Raw genomic sequence first — 23,659 nt, 5'->3', positions numbered from 1 at the left:
TCAATATTATGGTTTGAGTGATATTTTCAGCTTTGTTGTTGTATTAGCTATGACCCAGCCTGTGTTCTTTAATGGCTTTCTGAGAATTGGAATTCCTACTGGGAAATTTTCTAGCTTTCAAAAATCTTTTTACCTTCTGAATGCTAGTTCCTGTGAGCATTTCCAAAGGCAAAAATGGCAATTCAAGAGTAATGATAAGTGTACTTCTAAAATAGAATACACACCAGGCAGTTTCCTAGGACAGAACAGTATCCTGGTGAGAGCAGCTGGGCTGGTTAGGGGAACAAATGGTCAAATGCAACTCCTGAGGAAGTTCTGTAAGGCTGAGGGCAATAGCGACCACATGAGCTTTGTTCCTTGATATTTTTTTTAGTTTCCCAAAGTACTTGGCTCTTTTCTCTTGAATATGGAAACTTTGTGCTTAAAAGTGAAGACCATCATTGCCAAGATTATTAGCAATACTTTATGATTATTTAGCAGCAGTGTTCCACTACTTCTACTGTTTGGGAAGGGTCTACAGAAATTTGAAAGAGACATTCTCTCTCACAATTAATTCCTCTGTTTTTGTTTTTGTGTGGTGAACTCACTGTGCTTTCTTCCCTGTCAGCTTTATATCCCCATGTTGCTCAGCAAAAGGATATTCATTACAAATACAATTATAATCTATTATCAGTCTATACGAATCATTCAGGACATTTGCCCAGAGCCTTTCTACTCATTGGTTGGGGCAAGTAGCCAGAAATTGAGAAAAATGTTTTACTTTCAATTGGTTCCACCCTGGAACTGTGTGCACAACAAAGTTGTGAGCATAGGAACTGCTGAGTTGGGAACCTGGAACTAGTGCTTCCTCTATGTGTTCATGAGAGCTTTGCTTCAGGTATTTACCTTCTCTCCCCAACTATAACATAGGTCTCTAAAAGGTAGGAAAAAAAAGGTATAAAACATACATGTGTTTATTGTTCTGTAACGACACATATCAATACGTATTCATTAATTGATAGCTTATAAAGACCCAGAGCATTTATTATTAAAAAATACACTTTCCTCTTATGTGAAAAATGAGTTATTTTGTCCTCCAAAATCATGATATCTCTAATTTGTCAACACTATTATTATATAATAGCCATAATTAAATGTACCTATTATGTTCCAGGCACTATACGAGATAATTTATCTCACTGAATTCTCCAAACAATTCACCAGCTAGTTATTATTATTCTCATTTTACTAATATGGAAACAAATTTAAAGAAATCAAGAGACAGAAGAAAGGTTTTAACCTATTTTTTTTTCTGACTCCAGACCAATGGTCAGAGCCTGAAATGACATCTTATTCAGCTATATGCTAGTGCTCCCATGAAACTAAGGAGCCTGCATAAACCTTCTTTCAAGTCACTTGCAAAGCTTCAGTTAGTGAATGAACTTAATAAGTATTTTACTTATTACCACCTTTCTTAGTGTTGCTGCTGTGGTATAAGTGACTCCTCAGTGATAATAGGCTATTCCAGGATATAAGAAGTTAGAGAATATGACGAACTTCTGCCACTCTAGTTCTGCCCCAAGGCAACTGTGATGCTTATCCCAGAGTAATTGTTGGAGTGTACAACTCTAAAGCATACAGTTCTGACCGGGAGTATTCAGGTACCGAGCATAGGCGCTCTGTATGTGAATGGTGTGTGGTGTGTGGTGAGTGCTGGTAGATGAGGCCAAACACGTAGGCAGGCAGCACATCATGAAGGACTTACTTTACCATGCTAAAGACTTTAAACTTTGTCTTGTAGATAATGGGAAGCCATTGAACAATTGTAAGTAAAGTAGTAACTTGGTCAGAAAAATGTGCTAGAAAGATCACTGTCTCTAGAAGCAGTGACAGATATAGATTTAAAATGGAAGTTCCTATAGCCATATAATTCAGAGGAAAACTTTTGTAATAGTCAAGGTGATAAATTAATAGGGGGCTCTGGGGGTGGAACATATGGATGGGGCCAGCAACTAAGGTTTTTATGATGTTGAGCTGACTAAAGTTAGTGATCCACTGGCTTTAGGTGATAAAAGAGAGAGGAACGTAGGATAAACATTAGATTCTTACATGGATTCTGAGTAGGTGTTGGTGCATTCGTCATGATTATAAATACAGGAGGAGCCAATTAAGCTAATTGCAGATGGAGGAAATGATTATGAATTTAGTTTTAAACATGTTGAACTTGAGTTAGGTATGGGGCATACTGAAATTGTTGTTACATAGTAGGCTGTAAAAATGTAGTTTTGGGAAGTTGGCTAGACTGGAGATGAAGCTCTCAGAATCATCAGTGTATAGGTGATAATAGAATTCTAAGGGATGAATGAAATTGTTGAGGAAGAAAATGAGGAGCGAGAAGGGAAAAAAGCCAAGGAGAGAACTCTGGCCAAAAGCAATGGTTAAAGTGTGAGTACTCTAGTCAATTAGTCAGTGGCATTTCCATGAGCAAACAGCATGTTAACACAGTGCTAGGCATAGTAAGGGTGGAGGAGGAATAATAAGGTAATAAAAGATGTAGCTGTGATCATGAACTGTCTTGGTATGTACTTTTATAATCATGAACTGTCTTGGTATGTACTTTTATGTTAGATACTCTGTGTCCTACAAGAAAAGAAGTGTTACCATGGAAACTAAGAAAGCAACACTATTAATAAAGAGTGGTGAACATTACGCAATGTCAAAGAGAGAGATGAAGGTAGAACATCCACTGGAATAGATCTTAGGTGTTTGGTGGGAAAGCTTGGTTCTAGTTACTTTAAGAAGGTGTGAGGAATGTAGCAGGATTGGTTTATTGCTTAACAGTCATCCTAGAGTTTATACTGAAACGAGTGGGGAGTCAAGTGGGCAGAGAGAAAATGAGTAGTATGAGGAAAACTGTATGAGAGTAGAAAGCTGGGTGAAATCCCATTTTACCTAATATAATGCTATTTTTATAGGTGTATAAACTCATGTCTGTAGTAAGATAAGGTGGGGGAGTGAAATTTCGGGTATTAGTGAGACTGCTGATCTAGCGTAGGGGTATAATATAAGGCAGAGAAATAGGTTTTCTCTTTGTGAAGTTAACTGACCCACATGAAGCTTGAATCTGTCATGTTTTTCATCCAGGATTACCTAAATTTGATAGCCCAAAGTATTTTTTATATGATAGTCAACACCATTACTTGAACACACACCATGTTGAACTCAAAATTAGCTAAGGTGATGTGGTAGAGAGAGCTTTAAAAAAAAAAGGCCTGGAATATATCATTGAATCCATTGGTGTGTACATTTATGTTAGATACCTCATGTTCAATAGGATGTTATGCCCATATGTACAGAGAGTATATGAGTTTGAATTGAAGAAAGTTTAAAACTAGAATAGAAAATAGCCATTAGGTGATTCAAGGTGTCCTAATTTAGAGTAAAAGGGGAAGGATCCAGGAAGACTGATTCAAGAGAAGCAGAATTTTAAGATGGAAGAAACAGAAAGAGGCAAAAGAAATAAGGTAAAACTTACTGAGATAGACCTAGAAAGAGTGAGAAAAGAATCAACTCAGTGAGTTTGAGTGAGAGATTTATCTATCCTTGTGTTTGCTGAAATTTAGACGTAGTCAGCAGTTGAAGGGCATTTGCTACACACAGGACTATCACTTTCAGGTAAGTGTAAAAAGTAATTATGATTTTAAAATTAAAAAATAATATTTAAAATTAATTTATTGTTTGCAAACTTTCACATATGCATCTGTAGCCTGCTCAGTTATAGCTTGACCAATAGGTCAGGTTTTATATTGAGTCATCTTTTCTTAGACTTTAATTTTATGAAGTTTAAAAGTTTTAAACTTTTCTTGCTGCTATTCCTTATGAAGTATAATTGTGTCATGACTCCATCAAATGTTGGTAATTATTTGTGTCCAACTTAGACCCCAAAATTATTAAGATATTTCTCATTTAAGAATGCTCTCAGCACTTGGCAATAGCTAAGTTCATGAGCATATCATATGCAAAAGTTGGATGGTTGCATGTTCACACTGCCTTATAGATATAAATGGATTGCCAATCTATTCTCTGGTTTCTTTCAGTAACATGCCCAAAGAAATGTCATTTTTTTTCTCTGATGAGTAAAGAGTGTTACCAATTGTTCCAAAAGAGTCAAACTCTTGGTAATCAAGCTGTTTTCATCACAGCTGAATATTCTTATACAATTCTGCCACTTTATCTTTAACATAAAAAGAAAGCCAGATATCTTATCCTTGAAATTATAGGTTATATATCCCTGAAATGATAGCTTATATATAAGAAATTTGTGGTAATGGGTAACTGCTGAGGTATGCCAATTGAGCAAATTCATCTCCAACCATTTTTGCCTATTTCATTAAAATCATCACACTTGCAAAGTCACTATATGTATATGCTACTGTCATATACTATCAAATATCTAATCTAATTATATATACATATATATTTACGTATATATATAACCATGATTTGCATTTGTGATTGTTCTGAGCTGTAACATTTATATCACTATCTTTACCTTTACTTCATGTTTTTTTTTTTTTTTTTTTGCGGTACACGGGCCTCTCACTGTTATGGCCTCTCCCGTTGCGGAGCACAGGCTCCGGACGCGCAGGCTCAGCGGCCATGGCTCACGGGCCCAGCCGCTCCGCGGCATGTGGGATCCTCCCGGACTGGGGCATGAACCCGTGTCCCCTGGATCAGCAGGCGGACTCTCAACCACTGCGCCACCAGGGAAGCCCTACTTCATGTTTTGATATACAGGTTTTGCACCATTGATCCACTTTTGTTATTTGGGGATTTAACAAAATAATAAGAATTCAAAAGGAAATATAATAAAGGTAAATAGTAAGAAATTATTTGAGTATACATTAGTGTATATAAACTGAACCATATTAAATGTTAGCCAAAAACTTAATTTATATATACTTTTAACACATGTCCCACCTTTAAGAATGCAATAATTACTAATACTGTAATAGGATTTCTCTGAAAAAATCACCCCTGTCTCACATTTTATATTTGCAAAATGTATACAAAATTATAGGGACTTCCCTGGTGGTGCAGTGGTTAAGAATCCATCTGCCAATGCAGGGGACATGGGTTCGATCCCTGGCCTAGGAAGATTCCACATGCCACGGAGCAACTAAGCCCGTGTGCCACAACTACTGAAGCCTGTGTGCCTAGAGCCCGTGCTCCACAACAAGAGAAGCCACCGCAATGAGGAGCCTGCACACTGCAGTGAAGAGTAGCCCCTGCTCGCTGCAACTAGAGAAAGCCCGTGTGCAGCAAGAAAGACCCAACGCAGCCAAAAAAAAAAAAAATTATATATAAGAAACTAGTTATTTTACTCATTTATATAAATTCGCTGTATTTAAATATTTCATGTTATGGTAGTAAGAAAAGCAGTGAAAGCAAGAAAGCACAACAGTGATTGCCTTCAAGGACAGGCAGTCCTCTGAGTAAGATATACCTTCCATGTGAAATGAGTCACATTCAGCAATTGAATCTTTTGTGACCTCCCTTTACCATCTTTGCAATATGGTGAACTTGAATTGGATCACTTTTTTCTAAGAGGAATAAAACCAGACATATGAGGATCTACAAGGGAAAATATAATTCCCCCTTCCTCTTTCCATACCTTTCAGTAGGGAAAACAAAGCATTAAGGTAAAGTGGAAAGAAGACAACTAGAAATCACCTGGGATTTTTGGCCTGACTTTCTCACTTAATGGCTGTGCACTTCAGGACAAGCCCCTTCACTTTTGGGGGGATTACTGTCCTTATGTGTGAAATGAAGTAGGTGGATTTGACCAGATGCAGTGTCTATAATTCTGTGATCCATGAATCCCTGGTCTATTCTATGTGGAAGTTCTTTGTGAAAATCTCCACCTATAGTAACTTTTTTTGCAGTGAGAGTTGTTCTTGGAAAAAATAGATTCTTCTGTGTCTCTTGTGTAAATAGAAATTGATTTCCATCCTTTGAACTAGGGGATGTAAAATTTTAACCTCTTCCTCCATTAGTTTCAGGGGTTAGTTTTTCCTCTTCTTTAGGAAGCAACCTCATTACTTCATTGCCAGCTGTGGAGGCCTTTCTGATCTCTAGCCTTTCATTTTGTTTGACATATGTCAGCTTGTTTTTCTTTTCTAAGACACATGATAAATAATGAGAATTATTTCTTATTTCTGAAAGTCGTGATCTAAATGCTTGCCCATTCATTTCATCAGAGACTTTACCTAGTTTGTAATGGGTCCCTGCATTAAGGCTAGCAACAATGTCAATGAATGAAAATGAAACAATTAGGAAGTGACAGCTGAACAGATGTCAGCTAATAAACATCCATAATGGGCCAGACCCCAAATCCCTACCTTGCTCTGGAGCACTACCAACTACCATTGGTTCAATATTTGGCCTGCCCTGAGATTCACCAAATCCCCATTTCCAAAAGTGTAACTCAAGAAGTATTTCCCTGGGGTGAGAATTGAAGAAAGAAATGCCCAGGTATATTCCATCTGTCAGCTCATCAACGTGCAGAAATGGTTGAATTTTGCCTCACCTCACTGTCACTTCATCCCCAGGCATACCCAGAAACAGCTGAAAGGAAAATGTAGGGAAAGAACAAGCTACTTCTTAGAAAGAAACATAACTGGGGTGGAAGGCAAAGCATAGTCCTTCTAAGTTCTTTTATGTGATTGACAAACAAAAGATCATAAGGGAAAAAAGCTGTCTAGTCCATTCTTTGTATTTTCAGGGTAATAACTCTTCAGAGACATGAAACATGTATAGAAACTGAATTTCAAGCAAAGTTGAAGTGACTTGCTCAATGTCCATAGGATATAAGTAACCAAGTTAGGTTTATAACTCAAGTGCCCGAATTCCAGTCCAGCGCTTCTCATTACACTTCACTCATGCATTGATGATTTCTTTTTGCTAAAGCCCAGGAAGCCTTATTTTGATTGCAACACACAACTGCTACCGTCTTCCCATTACAAATTGGTAGCATTGATCTATAAGCTACCACAACTTTCCTAGAGCCCAGGTAGACAGAGCTGCTAAAAATATATATTTTAAGTATGTGGAAAAACCCACAACCCAAAGACACAGTTTGCCTAAGAAGGAAAAACTTTATCTGACCCCCATCTTCAGTGAGGCAGGAAAGTGGTTTGAACAAATCCTGGAATCATGCTTATTAATTTAGACTTCATAGATACAAAGATAAAGATTAGAATGCTAACTTTGTCACATGCTGTGAAACTTTGGGCAGATTACTTTGCCTCTCTGAACATCAATTTCTTCATCTATAAATAGGGATGAATAACATGCCCTTTGAAGAGTTATTTATGAGGACTGAATGAATGAGATAACGGATGTTAAGCATTTAGCAAGTGTCTGGCCTACAGTGTTCAAGATATTCTAGTTACTATTATTATCATCCCCTTTATTCAGGTCTTTGTGTGTGTAAAACTTGTTTCTTTCTTTTTTAACATCTTTATTGGAGTACAATTGCTTTACAATGGTGTGTTAGTTTCTCCTTTATAACAAAGGGAATCAGTTATACATATACATATGTTCCCATATTTCTTCCCTCTTGCGTCTCCCTCCCTCCCACCCTCCCTATCCCACCCCTCTAGGTGGTCACAAAGCACCAAGCTGATCTCCCTGTGTTATGCGGCTGCTTCCCACTAGCTATCTGTTTTACATTTGGTAGTGAATATATGTCCATGCCACTCTCTCATTTTGTCACAGCTTACCCTTCCCCCTCCCCATATCCTCAAGTCCATTCTCTAGTAGGTCTGTGTCTTTATTCCCGTCTTGCCTCTAGGTACTTCATGAACTTTTTTTTTTTTAGATTCCATATATATATATGTTAGCATACAGTATTTGTTTTTTTCTTTCTGACTTACTTCACTCTGTATGACAGACTCTATGTCCATCTACCTCACTACAAATAACTCAATTTCGTTCCTTTTTATGGCTGAGTAATATTCCATTGTATATATATGCCACATCTTCCTTATCCATTCATCTGTTGATGGACACTTAGTTTGCTTCCATGTCCTGGCTATTGTAAATAGAGCTGCAATGAACATTTTGGTACATGTCTCTTTTTGAATTATGGTTTTCTCAGGGTATATGCCCAGTAGTGGGATTGCTGGGTCATATGGTAGTTCTATTTGTAGTTTTCTAAGGAACCTACATACTGTTCTCCATAGTGGCTGTATCAGTTTACATTCCCACGAACAGTGCAACAGGGTTCCCTTTCTTCCACACCCTCTCCAGCATTTACTGTTTGGAGATTTTTTGATGATGGCAGTTCTGACCAGTGAGAGATGATATCTCATTGGAGTTTATCTTTTTTTTTTTTTTTTTTTTTTTGGTGGTACGCAGGCCTCTCACTGCTGTGGCCTCTCTCATGCGGAGCACAGGCTCCGGATGTGCAGGCTCAGCAGCCAAGGTGCATGGGCCCAGCTGCTCCGTGGCACGTGGGATCCTCCCGGACTGGGGCATGAACCCGTGTTCCCTGCATCGGCAGGTGGACTCTCAACCACTGCGCCACCAGGGAAGCCCTCTCATTGGAGTTTTGATTTGCATTTCTCTAATGATTAATGATGTTGAGCATTCTTTCATGTGTTTGTTGGCGATCTGTATAGCTTCTTTGGAGAAATGTCTGTTTAGGTCTTCTTCCCATTTTTGGATTGGGTTGTTTGTTTTTTTGATATTGAGCCACGTGAGCTGCTTGTAAATTGTGGAGATTAATCCTCTGTCAGTTGCTTCATTTACAAATATTTTTTCCCATTCTGAGGGTTGTCTTTTGGTCTTGTTTATGGTTTCCTTTGCTGTGCAAAAGCTTTGAAGTTTCATTATGCCCCATTTGTTTATTTTTGTTTTTATTTCCATTTGTCTAGGAGGTAGGTCAAAAAGGATCTTGCTGTGATTTATGTCATAGAGTGTTCTGCCTATGTTTTCCTCTAAGAGTTTGATAGTGTCTGGTCTTACATTTAGGTCTTTAATCTATTTTGAGTTTATTTTTGTGTATGGTGTTAGGAACTGTTCTAATTTCATTCTTTTACATGTACCTGTCCAGTTTTCTGAGCACCACTTATTGAAGAGGCTGTCTATTCTCCACTGTATATTCTTGCCTCCTTTATCAAAGGTAAGGTACCATATGTGTGTGGGTTTATCTCTGGGCTTTCTATCCTGTTCCATTGATCTATATTTCTGTTTTTGTGCCAGTACCATACTGTCTTGATTACTGTAGCTTTGTAGTATAGTCTGAAGTCAGGGAGCCTGATTCCTCCAGCTCCATTTTTCGCTCTCAAGATTGCTTTGGATATTCGGGGTCTGTTGTGTTTCCATGCAAATTGTGAAATTTTTCGTTGTAGTTCTGTGAAAAATGCCAGTGGTACTTTGATAGGGATTGCATTGAATGTGTAAATTGCTTTGGGTAGTAGAGTCATTTTCACAATGTTGATTCTTCCAATCCAAGAACATGGTATATCTCTCCATCTATTTGTATCATCTTTAATTTGTTTCATCAGTGTCTTATAATTTTCTGCATACAGGTCTTTGTCTCCTTAGGTAGGTTTATTCCTAGATATTTTATTCTTTTTGTTGCAATGGTAAATGGGAGTGTTTCCATATTTTCACTTTCAGATTTTTCACCACTATTGTATAGGAATGCTAGAGATTTCTGTGCATTAATTTTGTATCCTGCTACTTTACCAGATTCATTGATTAGCTCTAGTAGTTATCTGGTAGCATCTTTGGGATTCTCTATGTATAGTATCATGTCATCTGCAAACAGTGACAGCTTTACTTCTTCTTTTCCGATTCGGATTCCTTTTATTTCTTTTTCTTCTCTGATTGCTGTGGCTAAAACTTCCAGAACTAAGTTGAATAATAGTGGTAAGAGTGGGCAACATTGTCTTGTTCCTGATCTTAGTGGAAATACTTTTAGTTTTTCCCCGTTGTGGACGATGTTGGCTGTGGGTTTGTCATATATGGCCTTTATTATGTTGAGGAAAGTTCACTCTATGCCTACATTCTGGAGGGTTTTTATCATAAATGGGTGTTGAATTTTGTCGAAAGCTTTCTCTGCAACTATTGATATGATCATATGGTTTTTATTCTTCAGTTTGTTAATATGGTGTATCACACTGAGTGATTTGCGTATCTTGAAGATTCCTTCCATTCCTGGGGTAAACCCCACTTGATCATGGTGTATGATCCTTTTCATGTGCTGTTGGCTTCTGTTTGCTAGTATTTTGTTGAGGATTTTTGCATCTATGTTCATCAGTTATATTGGCCTGTAGTTTTCTTTCTTTGTGACATCTTTGTCTGGTTTTGGTATCAGGGTGATGGTGGCCTCGTAGAATGTGTTTGGGAGTGTTCCTCCCTCTGCTATATTTTATAAGAGTTTGAGAAGGATAGGTGTTAGCTCTTCACTAAATGTTTGATAGAATTTGCCTGTGAAGCCATCTGGTCCTGGGCTTTTGTTTGTTGGAAGATTTTTAATCACAGTTTCAATTTCAGTGCTTGTGATTGGTCTGTTCATATTTTCTATTTTGTCCTGGTTCAGTCTCAGAAGGTTGTGCATTTCTATGAATTTGTCCATTTCTTCCAGGTTGTCCATTTTATTGGCATAGAGTTGCTTGTAGTAATCTCTCATGATCCTTTGTATTTCTGCAGTGTCAGTTGATGCTTCTCCTTTTTCATTTCTAATTCTATTGATTTGAGTCTTCTCCCTTTTTTTCTTGATGAGTCTGGCTAATGGTTTTTCAATTTTGTTTATCCTCTCAAAGAACCAGCTTTTAGTTTTATTGATTTTTGCTGTCATTTCCTTAATTTCTTTTCATTTATTTCTGTTTTGATCTTCATGATTTCTTTCCTTCTGCTAACTTTGGGTTTTTTTTGTTCCTCTTTCTCTATTTGCTTTAGGTGTAAGGTTAGGTTTTTTTTGAGATGTTTCTTGTTACTTAAGGTGGGATTGTATTGCTATAAACTTCCCTCTTAGAACTGATTTTGCTGCATCCCATAGGTTTGGGGTCGTCGTGTTTTCATTGTCATTTGTTTCTAGGTATTTTTTGATTTCCTCTTTGATTTCTTCACTGATCTCTTGGTTATTAAGTAGTGTATTGTTTAGCCTCCATGTGTTTGTTTTTTTTACAGATTTTTTTCCTGTAATTGATATCTAGTCACATGTATTATTTAAATGTATTATTTAAAGCTTGTGTATCCTTATTTATTTTCACTTTAGATGATCTGTCCATTGGTGAAAGTGGGGTGTTAATTCCCCTACTATGATTTTGTTACTGTCGATTTCCCCTTTTATGGCTGTTAGTATTTGCCTTATGTATTGATGTGCTCCTATGTTGGGTGCATAAGTATTTACAATTGTTATATCTTCTTGGATCTATCCCTTGATCATTATGTAGTGTCCTTCTTTGTCTCTTCTAATAGTCTTTATTTTAAAGTCTATTTTGTCTTATGTGAGAATTGCTACTCCAGCTTTCTTTTGATTTCCATTTGCATGGAATATCTTTTTCCATCCCCACACTTTCAGTCTGTATGTGTCCCTAGGTCTGACGTGGGTCTCTTGTAGACAGCATATATACAGGTCTTGTTTTTGTATCCATTCTGGCCAGTCTGTGTGGTGTGTTTTGGGGTGTCTGTGGCCTTTTTATGATTTTAGGCAGCCTGTCTGCTAATGGCTGGGGTTGTGTTCCTGTCTTGCTAGTTGTTTGGCATAGGGTGTCCTGCAGTGTAGCTTACTGGTTGTTGACTGAAGCTGGGTCTTGGCGTTGAGATGGAGATGTCTGGGAGATATTTGCTGTTTGATATTACATGGAGCTAGGAGATCTCTTGTGGACCAGTGTCCTGAACTTGGCTCTCCCACGTCAGAGGCACAGCCCTGATGCCTGGCTGCAGCACCAAGAGCCTTTCATCCACACGGCTCAGAAGAAATGGGAGAAAAAATAGAAAGAAAGAAAGATAGAAGATACAATAAAATAAAGTAAAGTAAAAGTTATTAGAATAATTATTAAGAAAAAATTTTTTAAAAGTAAAAAGAACAAAAAAACAAAAAATGGACAGATGAACTCTAGGACAAATGGTAAAAGCAAAGCTATACAGACACAATCACACACAGAAGCATGCATACACATACACCCTCACAAAAAGAGAAAAAGGGAGAAATGTATATATATATAACTGTGCTCCCAAAGTCCACCTCCTCAATTTGGGATGATTCACTGTCTATTCAGGTATTCCACAGATGCAGGGTACATCAGGTTTCATTGTGGAGATTTGATCCGCTGCTCCTGAGGCTGCTGGGAGAAATTTCCCTTTCTCTTCTTTGTTCTCACAGCTCCTGGGGCTCAGCTTTGGATTTGGCCCCGCCTCTGCGTGTAGGTCGCAGGAGGGCGTCTGTTCTTCACTCAGACAGGACGGGGTTAAAGGAGCAGCTGCTTCGGGGACTCTGGCTCACTCAGGCCGGGGGGGAGGGAGGGGCACGGAGTGCGGGGCGGGCCTGCGGCAGCAGAGGCCTACATGACATTGCACCAGCTTGAGGCGTGCTGTGCGTTTTTCCCGGGGAAGTTGTCCTTGGATCACGGGACCCTGGCAGTGGCGGGCTGCTCAGGCTCCCAGGAGGGCAGGTGTGGTTAGTGACCTGTGCCTGCTCGCAGGCTTCTTGGTGGCGGCAGCAGCAGCCTTAGCATCTCATGCCCGTCTCTGGGGTCCGCGCTGATAGTCGCAGCTCGAGCCCATCTCTGGAGCTCCTTTAGGCGGCGCTCCTTAATCCCCTCTCCCTGCGCACCAGGAAACAAAGGGGCAAGAAAAAGTCTCTTGCCTCTTCGGCAGGTCCAGACTTTTCCCCGGACTCCCTCCAGGCTAGCCATGGCACACTGGCCCCCCTGCAGGATGTGTTCACGCCACCAACCCCAGTCCTCTCCCTGGGATTCCACCGAAGCCCGAGCCTTAGCTCCCAGCCCCTGCCTGCCCTGGTGTGTGAGCAGACAAGCCTCTCGGGCTGGTGCGTGCCGGTCAGCACCAGCCCGAGATTCCTCTGTGCAGGAATCTCTCCGCTTTGCCCTCCGCACACCTGTTGCTGTGCTCTCCTCCATGGCTCCGAAACTGCCCCCCTCCGCCACCCGTAGTCTCCACCCTCGAAGGGGCTTCCTAGTGTGTGGAAACCTTTCCTCCTTCACATCTCCCTCCCACTGGTGCAGGTTCCATCCCTATTCTTTTGTCTCTGCTTTTTATTTTTTCTTTTGCCCTACCCAGGTACGTGGGGAGTTTCTTGCCTTTTGGGAGGTCTCAGGTCTTCTGCCAGCGTTCAGTAGGTGTTCTGTAGGAGCTGTTCCACATACAGATGTATTTCTGATATATTTGTGGAGAGGAAGGTGATCTCCACGTCTTACGCTTCTGCTATCTTGAAGCTCCCTTGTTTCTTTTTTTTATCTCCCTTGTTAGAAGGTAGAATTCATAAGAACAGGAATTGCGTCTTATTGTTCAGTGTTGTATGTCCAGCATCTAGACTAATGTTTTCTCATAGAGTAGACAATCAGCACATATATGTTTAATAGATGAGTGAGTCATGTGGCCCCCAAATATAGTGATCCATTGTGAGAAAATATGATTTAACATAAAAGGAACTAATATTTTTCAAACTCATTTTGGGTTTTTCTGTTTGTTTGTTTTTAATAGATCTTTATTAGAGTATAATTGCTTCACATACTGTGATAGTTTCGTTTGCACAACAAAGTGAATCAGCCATATGCATACCTATATCCCCATGTCACCTCCCTCTTGAACCTGTCTATCCCACCCCTCTAGGGCATCGCAGAGCACTGAGCTGACCTCCCTGTGCTATGCTTCTGCTTCCCGTTAGCTAACTATTTTACATTAGATGGTCTTGTTAAATTTAATTTACAGATTATTTCAAGTAATACATACAATACATACAATACAACAAATTACAAGTAATTTCATGAGGAGAATGTATTAATCATAAAGAGATAGAATAGATTGGATCACAAAGAATCCAGAAATGACTGTGGATATATCATAACATTGCTACTCCTCTCTAATATTTGACCTCCATTATTCTATAGGGACCATCTTCTTCAGCAATAGAAGGCAATTCATCCTGCTCCACCATGTTTTCAAAGATTCAGTCTCTTTGTGATTAATACATTCTCCTCATGAAATTACTCCTTTGCTGTATGTTGAAATAATTTGTAAATTAAATTAATAAGACAATCCAGCTTGGTTATGATGGGTAGTGGTTATTCCCCTTTTATTCAATCACACTGTTATTGATGATAATGATGATGATGTAGGACAGTGGCTCACCTGTGTTTCGAGGATTGTAACCAAAGGACTAATGGGGACAATGGAAGATATTCATACCAAATATCTGCATTTTTGCTGCTAATCTGGATTAAAAAATCTGCCTGATGCCTAGTTACTTTCTTTTATCACCATCCTTGCTGCCCTGCCCCCCAGCCCCTCACTGTCACACACACATACACATCCTTCCTCTATAGTTTTTTCTTCTCTGCTAGGTTCCCATGCCTCTGGAACAAGAGTGACCAAGGAGCATAGGAAGGGCAAGAATCATAGGATTTGTGCTAGATTATGGAATTTAGGCAGACAGACTGCACAAGTGAAACCTGTTATCCAAATCTCTTCTCCGTATTGGAGCTTTTTCCTTGCTGGTCTGATTTCTTTATCACTATCCATATTCTACTTGAATAACTCTCATGTATGTTCAATTTTTATAGTAAATGCATGCAAAATTATTACTTGAGTTAATTTTATTGGTTAAACTAAATGGGGAAACATATACAAATTAAGGCCTCCAAATATGTTAATGCTATTGACGATTTTAAAAGATAATGGAAGAATTAGCATAATATTTGCAATTCATCTTAAGTAACACTTTTAATACAACAAGTGACCTTAATATAGTTAGGAAGAAAGAAAAAAAGAGAAAAGGCTTAAAATATTTTCTTTGATTCAGGACGAAGTAGTGTCAGATGATTGGTATTGAAGATATGCATGTACTTGGTCCAGTTCTCTTCTTAAAAGCAGAACATGGAAGAAAGCTAGCTTTTTGCTTCACATACACCTGTCTGAATCTGATGAATAAGTAAGAAGCTGCTAAACAGAACTCTGAGGACATAAGTACAGAAACCCATATGCCTTTCTTTCTGCTTGTCTGTCATTCAAGACTGCTCCATAAGCTATTAAGATGTTTCTTCCAAACTAGCAAGAGGATCTGGATATAGTCCTCAGATGCCTAACACCTCTTAAACAAGGGCATAGAGCTGAACAGAGTCCTGAGAGCCACGATGTCATTTATTGAATTTATTACCTTGATGAAGATGACCATAGCCAGTTTGCTTACTTCACTTTTGCTTTTCAGTATTGACACCTGGTTTTACTTTTCCCTCAAGTGGACAGGCACTAATTGTTGCCCAGTGAATTCCCAATTCTCTAGACTTCTCCTGGAGATTACAAAAACCTTTTTCTTATTCATCAATTCCTTTAATCAATTACTGCTGTATAGCAACCTATTTTTCACCAGATGCTAAGGTCTATCACTGTCAGAAATCTTAATGTTGCATCTAGCCCACATCTCCTTCAAGACTTTACTAAAATGCCATTTTCTCTGTGATGACTTCCTGCTTATTTTTCTCCATAACTTTTATCACCCTCTATAATGTACTTATGTTTATTTTCTCTCTCCCCCCACTAGAATATGAGTTTTAGGAGGGCAACGACTTTTATCTGTATGCTTCGCTGACATATTCCCAGAACCCAGAAGGCTACCTTGCTTATAGTCAGTGCTTCATAAACATTTGTTGAATTAATGAATTTAGCTCCATCTCTTTCATATTAGACCTTTCAGATGTTGACAGCTACCTGAATTAAATGAAGTTTGATCCATACCTTCTTAGATTTGTAATATCAATTTTTGGTGATTGATTCTGCCTCTTACAGGTGAGGCCGTCACCATTCCTTTTCATTTTCTTCATGCTCTACTAGCAGACATCTAGCTTGGTTCTCCTATTCTCTCCTCAGAAGTATCCTAAATATTTCATATATCACTTAGTGGAGGGGAATCCAGGAAGGACCATGTTAGCAATTCACATACTTTACATCTCACAAAACCTGGCAGTAAAATTCGTCCCTTCCATGAAGCCTTTTACAGTTTGCACCACTAAACTCCTTTGACTTCTCTCTGTAGTACATTTTATTGGTCTATCTTTGCATTTATTTACACATACATATTGGTACCCTTGGGTGCATGTGGCCCATTTTTCAATCCATGAACATACTGTCAGTTCTTCAGTGCAGATAGCAGGTTTACTTGAGAGGATTGCTCAGTTCCTACTGGGATCACCCCACTCCTGCCTTACATTCCCAAATGGGCTTCTCTTTAGACTACACAAAATCATTTTAAGAAACCAAAATAACTTTCCTTGGTAAAGGTGAAAATACTATTTTGTTTCTAAGAAACAATATTTACCACGTAATTTCAAGAAGAAATAATAACTGGAGAATTGGAAAATTTGGTATTTAAAGGTCAGGATCAGAGGAGAGATTCTTCAGGATGTTGGAAGAATGTGAAAACCAGTGCCATTTCTCCTAGTGTTGTATATTTGAAGCTTGGCTACATCTCTGCTGACTGTGTCAGCACACGCAAGAATAGTGTGTGCTTTCTCAGATGAGTGGCTTTTTGATAAGTTTACTGCAATGATTCTGTTTAAGTAGGACCTTGGGAAAGACAAGAAGCAGCTAAAGAACAAAATGCACAGCATGTTACTCTGTAGGCTCATCAAAGGTACCCCAACTCAGAAGGGAAATTACAAGTTAAAAAAATCAGTGAGTTGTATCCTTTCAAAGGAAGTAACAAAAAGAAAGCTCAAGCAAACACCTTCCTATCCAGTGATACTCTATATACATAAAATTCTTATTGTTGCCGTTTTTCCTTTGACAAAACAAATGCCAATTTGCCCAAAACCAGGAAGTATGAGTAGTTCTGAAAAAGGATCCGTTTATCATTTCTACCCTTCCTCCCTTCAGTGGTTTGTCAAGGGATGAAGGGGCATATGCCTTCTTCCCAGTCTTAGCTATGGGTACAAAAGTAAAATTGTCCTAGCCTCAGGGATTAAATTTTTAATAATATCACTTTCAATTTATGTATATGAAGATCTGTTTGCTTCAGAACTTTCCCAGAGTTTCAGAATTTCTGATATCAGATAAATTTTATCATTAACTGTACACAGTCAATAGATCATACACTCCTCCAGTGATGCAGCCCTGGTGTGGAATATATTGAATGTGACTTTATTACATTTTCCCTCACTCTTCCATCTTCTTAGGTCTTACCCAATTCAAAGGTCAAGGGATTGGTAACTTTGAATGTATAGGAAGAGTGGCTAGCTATTTTCTTTCAGAAATTCCAGGTGCCTGTCTAAATCTTGCTTACATTTTCCCTGAAATTTCCAAGGTCTGGAAGTGAATGCATTCAAAATGTTTGATAAGATGCTTTCCTGGAAGCTCTGTGTTCTGGGGTGTTAGTATATTGATACTACACAAAGTGTAGATAAATAGATAGAATATTTTTATTGGAGTATAGTTGATTTACAGTATCAGTTTCAGTTGTGCACCATAGTGATTCAATATTTTTATAGATTATATTCCATTTAAAGTTATTACAAAATAATGGCTACATTTCCCTGTGCTATATAATATATCCTTGTTGCTTATCTATTTTATACACAGTAGTTTGCATCTCTTAATCCCATACCCCTGTCTTGGCCCTCCTCCCTTCCCTCTTCCCACTGGTATCCACTAGTTCGTTAGCTTGTTTTCTATGTCTGTGAGTCTGTTTCTGTTTTGTATATATACTCATTTGTATTATTTTTAGATTCCACATATAAGTGATAACATATAGTATTTGCTTTTCTCTGACATTTCTCTAAGCATAATATTTCCATCCACATGGTTGCAAATGGTAGAATTTCATTCTTTTTTATGGCTGAGTAATATGCCATTGTGTGTGTGGGGTGTGTGTGTGTGTGTGTGTGTGTGTGTGTGTGTGTGTGTGTGTGTGTACCATATCTTTCTCCTTTATCCTCTCATCTGTTGATGGACACTTGGGTTGCTTCTGTGTATTGGCTGTTATAAATAATGCTGCTATGAACATCAGGATGCATGTATCTTTTTGAGTTAGTGTTTTCAATTTTGGGGGGATATATCCAGGAGTGAAATTGCTGGATCATAGGGTAGTTCTATTTTTAGGTTTTTGAGGAACCTCCATACTGTTTTCCATAGTGGCTGCATCAATTTACATTTCCACCAACACTATACAAGGGTTCCCTTTTCTTCACACCCTCTCCAGCATTTGTTGTGTTCTTTTTGATGTTAGCCATTCCGACAGGTGTGAAGTGATCTCATTGTGGTTTTGATTTGCATTTCAAATAGATAAAATTTTTAAATGTCTCTCCCCCTCCCCTCCCTCTCTCTGAGTATGTGCACGTGAGTATTTAAATAAAATAAAATACATAAACAATAAAATCAAACCAAATTTTAAAATGGGCAAAAGGCTTGGACAGACACTTCACAGAAGTGGAAATGGTAATGACCAATCAAAACATGAGAAGATCTACAAATGCCATTAATCATTAGAAAAATTCAAGTTACATCCACGATGAGATATCAGTATATACACTAGAATGACTCAAATTCAAAAGACTAACAACACCCAATGTTGAAGAGGGTGTAGAGCTACCATATCTCTCATATATTTACATGGGAGTGTAAAATGGTGCAATTGCTATGACTAAACACATAACTACCTACCTTATGATACAGCAATCCCTCTAGTAGATATTTTCCCAAGAAACATGAAAACATATGTCCACACAAAGATTTGTAAAAAAAATGTTTATAGTAGCTTTAGTTATGATAGAAATATGTTGAAAATTATCTACCTATCCATCAGTAAGAGAATGAATTAAAAATTTTGATACATCCGTAATGGACTACTATTCAACAACCAAAAGGAGAGAACTATAGATGCCTGCAACAACATGGATGAATCTTAAAAATATACTCAGTTAAAGAAGCCACATCCCAAATGGTACTCACTGCACAATTCCATTTTTGAATTGCTACCATAGGAGAAACAAAGCTATAGAGATGGAAATCATAAAAGTGATTGCCTCTGGGAGGTGCAGGGGGATAGATCAGAAAAGGACAAGAGACATTTTAGGGTGATGGCAATGCTGTACATCTTGATTGAGGTATTGGATTTAGGTATAGACATTTGTCAAAGCTAATCAAAGTGTACTCTTAATAGTTGTGTATATACTGAATGTAATCATAACGTAATAAAAAATTAAAAAGAATGTCATAGCGAAAGTTGAATAGATATTAGCCTGGACTAACTTTAGATACTGATTTCCATTTCCAAAATTATGCACAGTGGCCTTGCTAATTTCTGTCTTAGAGTAACTCTAAAATATGAGTCACACGGAAGAGTGAAAGCCAATTGTAATATGGAATGTGAAGAAACTTCTTTTCATATACACTTTGGGAAAATTATATTTCTTTAAAGTAAAACTAGAAAAGAGATCCTTATGATAAATTTAGATTTGATAAATTCTGAAAATAAAATGTTAACATACATCTTCAGTTGGAAAATATTTTATTCAGAACTATAATTAAAACCAAGGGAAGGGGCTTCCCTGGTGGCGCAGTGGTTGAGAGTCTGCCTGCCGATGCAGGGGACACGGGTTCGTGCCCCGGTCCGGGAGGATCCCACATGCCACGGAGCGGCTGGGCCCGTGAGCCATGGCCACTGAGCCTGCGTGTCCGGAGCCTGTGCTCCACAACGGGAGAGGCCACAACAGTGAGAGGCCCGCATACCGCAAAAAAAAAAAAAAAAAAAGGGAAATTTTGTTTTAAAGGCTTTTTCCAAAGAGCCTGCCCCATAGAGTGTTCTGCTTATGTTTTCCTCTAAGAGTTTTATAGTGTCTGGCCTTACATTTAGGTCTTTAATCCATTTTGAGTTTATTTTCGTGTATGGTGTTAGGGAGTGTTCTAATTTCATACTTTTACAGGTAGCTGTCCAGTTTTCCCAGCACCATTTATTGAAGAGGCTGTCTTTTCTCCAGTATACATATAACTGATTCACCTTGTTATATAGCGAAAACTAACACAACATTGTAAAGCAATGATACTTCAGTAAAGATGTTAAAAAATAAATAAGTAAACAAAGAGCCTGCTCCAGAGGTGAATTGACATTCTCCCTTCTGGAAAAGAATACTGCTGCCAGACTTGCAATGGTGCTTTTCCAGTTAACTAAAATATCTAAAGTCCCACTGAACACTCCATATCACAAGGGAGCGTAGTATATAAAGTAGATAAAACTAAAGTCACTTTGTTGAAGAGTATGTGAGAAGCCTGAGGTTCAGTGCTAAATGTTTCTCCAATGCCCTTCTCTCCCCACAACCATAATCCCTGAAGCCACTCCTTTCTTTATCCAAGTCTGAGGAGCAACTTAAAATCACTGACCAATTCAAGAATAGTATGAAACTAGTATTCCTTTGGGAGTAAAATGTATAATCTTGAGCTCCAACAAGCTATCCAGCCTTGAGAACCATCAGTGGGGTTAAGAAATATACATGTGATGCTTATAGTCATTTAATAATACATTAAAGAAGAGGAATAATGACAGAGACTTGAGATAGAAATAACCGGGGAAGAGAGTAGAGGGAGATACCGCAAAATAGTGGGGAGCTTCTGGTGGTAAACAGTGCACTGTTACTAGTAGTAACTGCCATGGAAGTACTAATGCCTTAGATTTTTTATGTACGTGAGTAGAATTTTTCTTTTAGTTTCTTCTGAGCCTCAGCCTGGAATGTCTGGAGACTTTGGTGGCATGGCTATGTAGAAAACACCTGATTTGGATCAAGAGGCAAGCCTGTGTACTAGCTCTCAATTCCATGGAGGAAAAAAAGCCATTTCAAAGAACAAAATCAACTAGTAGTTTGGTCTCCCGAATTTTTAATTCTCCCAGTGGCTATGTAGGTCTGAGATAGATGAATAAGGTGTACCATGAGTTGAAAGTAGACTTCTAAAAGATAAAAGTGACAAGGAGTATATGAGGAAAGAGTAAAGGAGGTCCTGGCAGCTCCAGGGGTTAATATGTTTGAGCTGACTCTCTTCAGGTTTTGAAAGTAAGCCCTACACAAGGTCAAACTGAAGCCAGAGTTTATTCTGTTAACTGATTCCCTTTTACCATCCCAACCAAAGCCTCTTGATGCTGGTACTGTGGCACCTGAGTCAGCTCCGGTGTGAACTAAGAAGTCTTCAAAGTTTATTTGCCAGATCCCTGCCTGCAGACCTCTCTTGAGTGCTCCTCATCTCCTTTCTTGGCCATTTCATTTTCTATGTTCACACTATTAATACGTATGACACATTTCCATCAGTAGCATCTCTTAATATAACATCTATTATTGCTTGCAGTAATTCTTAAATAGTAAGAGTGGGTTGCTTGTGTACAGTTTCAAAATTCTACCCATGCTAAGACCTTATTCTCATCGGTTATACTTAATGCCCTACTCTATTAAGGCCTTATCCTGCAGCACCTCACACTATTAATCATTCTCTGCTCTTCTTCCTCATCAAAATATAACTGGGTCTTCTTTGTCGAAGCCAAACTCTCTGTAGGGTGAGTGTTGATGTTGATTTGGTAATGAGTTGGACTATCGTGTTTAATACACATTTTGGTATACATTAACAAATTAAAATGTTACTTAGCATGTTGGTTATGCACCTGTTCAGTTACTGACTATGTGACTTTTGGCAATGTGTTAGTCCTCTCTGAGCCTCAGTTTCCTTATTTATGAAATGAGAATCATGAAGAAAAATTCCAAAATCAAATTAACTTAGTAAAATGAGCACGAAGAGGACAAATGGAATAATGGATGTAAAGCACTTAAGTAATGCATAGCACAGAGTAGTAGCTCTCATTTATTGAAAGCTTACCACTAATGTTATTAGTTAAATGCATATTATTTCAAGGCCCTAATATCAAGGCTGTCTGATATTAGGCCCTGGTACAAGAAGAGCTGAGCCCTTAATGGATCTCACATAGTACAATGTACATAGATAATTGTATCATTTTCCCAAGTGGAATGTTGGTCTTTATAGCAACTAAAAGAGCAGAAAAAATATTTGGAAAATGCTGGAATTATTCAGGGTGAATTTTTCTAAAGCACAGTTCTATCCCTGATGAAGAACATAATCATGCACTCAACAAACGTAACGTAAACATATGCCAACATAATGGATTATTAATGGATATTATTCCAGGAAATAAATAAATAATTATTAATATATAATTACAGATAATATTTATTATGCTTAGTGAAATAAGTCAGAGAAAGACAAATACTGTATGTTATCACTTATATTTGGAATCTATAAGATATTACAAACTAGTGAATATAACCAAAAAGAATCCAAGTCACACATATAGAGAACAAACTCATGGCTACCAGTAGCGGGTGAAGGAGCATTATAGGGTTGGGGGTATGGGAGGTACAAACTATTGGGTATAAGATAGGCTACAAGGATGTGTTGTACAACACAGGGAATATAGCCAATATTTTGTAATAACTGTAAATGGAGTGTATCCTTTAAAAATTATATTAAAAAAAAATCCAGTTGTGATATTCATTGAGGTTGCATTGAATCTGTGGCACAATATGGGAGAGTATTTCCATGATAACAATACTAAGTTTTCTAATCATTAACATAGTGTTTCTTTCCGTTTATTTAAGTCTTCTTTAATATATTTCAACTACATTTTATAGTTTTTATTCTATAAGTCTTATACTTCCTTTGTTAAGTTTATTCCAAAATATTTCATTATTTTAATGTTATTGTAAATGGAACTGTTCATTTACTTACATACTTAGACAAGTTTTTTAAACATGTATATCTCATGTATACATCGGAGATACCCAGGGAAAAACGATAAACTGCGTAAGAGATGGCTTAGAATTCAGGTTTAAATATCTTAAGCTGTTTTTGGATGTGGGGATGCAAATTATGGAATGAACAGGAAAACTATGGTAAACAAAAATAAAGTTTGTCATGCAGATTTAAATCAGTTTCTTCTCCATGGATAAGAATGTGATTTAGTCATTCTTCTCTCTCCCAGCACAGAGAGGTTGATACGCTTACAAGTGGTGACTTCTTTTATAATTGTTCATTTCCCTCACAAAAGAGTGAATTCTCCTCTGTTTTTAGAGCTTCTCCTGTGTCTGCTGTTTCTCAAAATATTAACCTTAAAATGATCCTTATTCTAAAGAGGTATGTTCTGGAGTGGTATATTCTGCCACCCTTACATTCCCTGACTTTGAAGTATCCTTAACAAGTGTCACAGTCCAGAAAGTGAGTTGGTAGATTGCTCGGTATATCATTGAACTAGTTTCTCATTCCTGAGAATAAGTGAGTTCAGTTGAACAGTTGTGTCTGATTTCAGGAGATGATGTTTCAGGTGCACTGCCACTAAAGTTAGGCATCTATGTGGTGTGAGCAATCATGTATTTAATAAGAG

Source organism: Tursiops truncatus, chromosome X (assembly GCF_011762595.2).
Source record: "Tursiops truncatus isolate mTurTru1 chromosome X, mTurTru1.mat.Y, whole genome shotgun sequence".
In the NCBI taxonomy this organism is placed as follows: Eukaryota; Metazoa; Chordata; class Mammalia; order Artiodactyla; family Delphinidae; genus Tursiops; species Tursiops truncatus.
The sequence above is the reverse complement of the archived record's forward strand: the minus strand, read 5'-3'. Positions refer to the sequence as shown.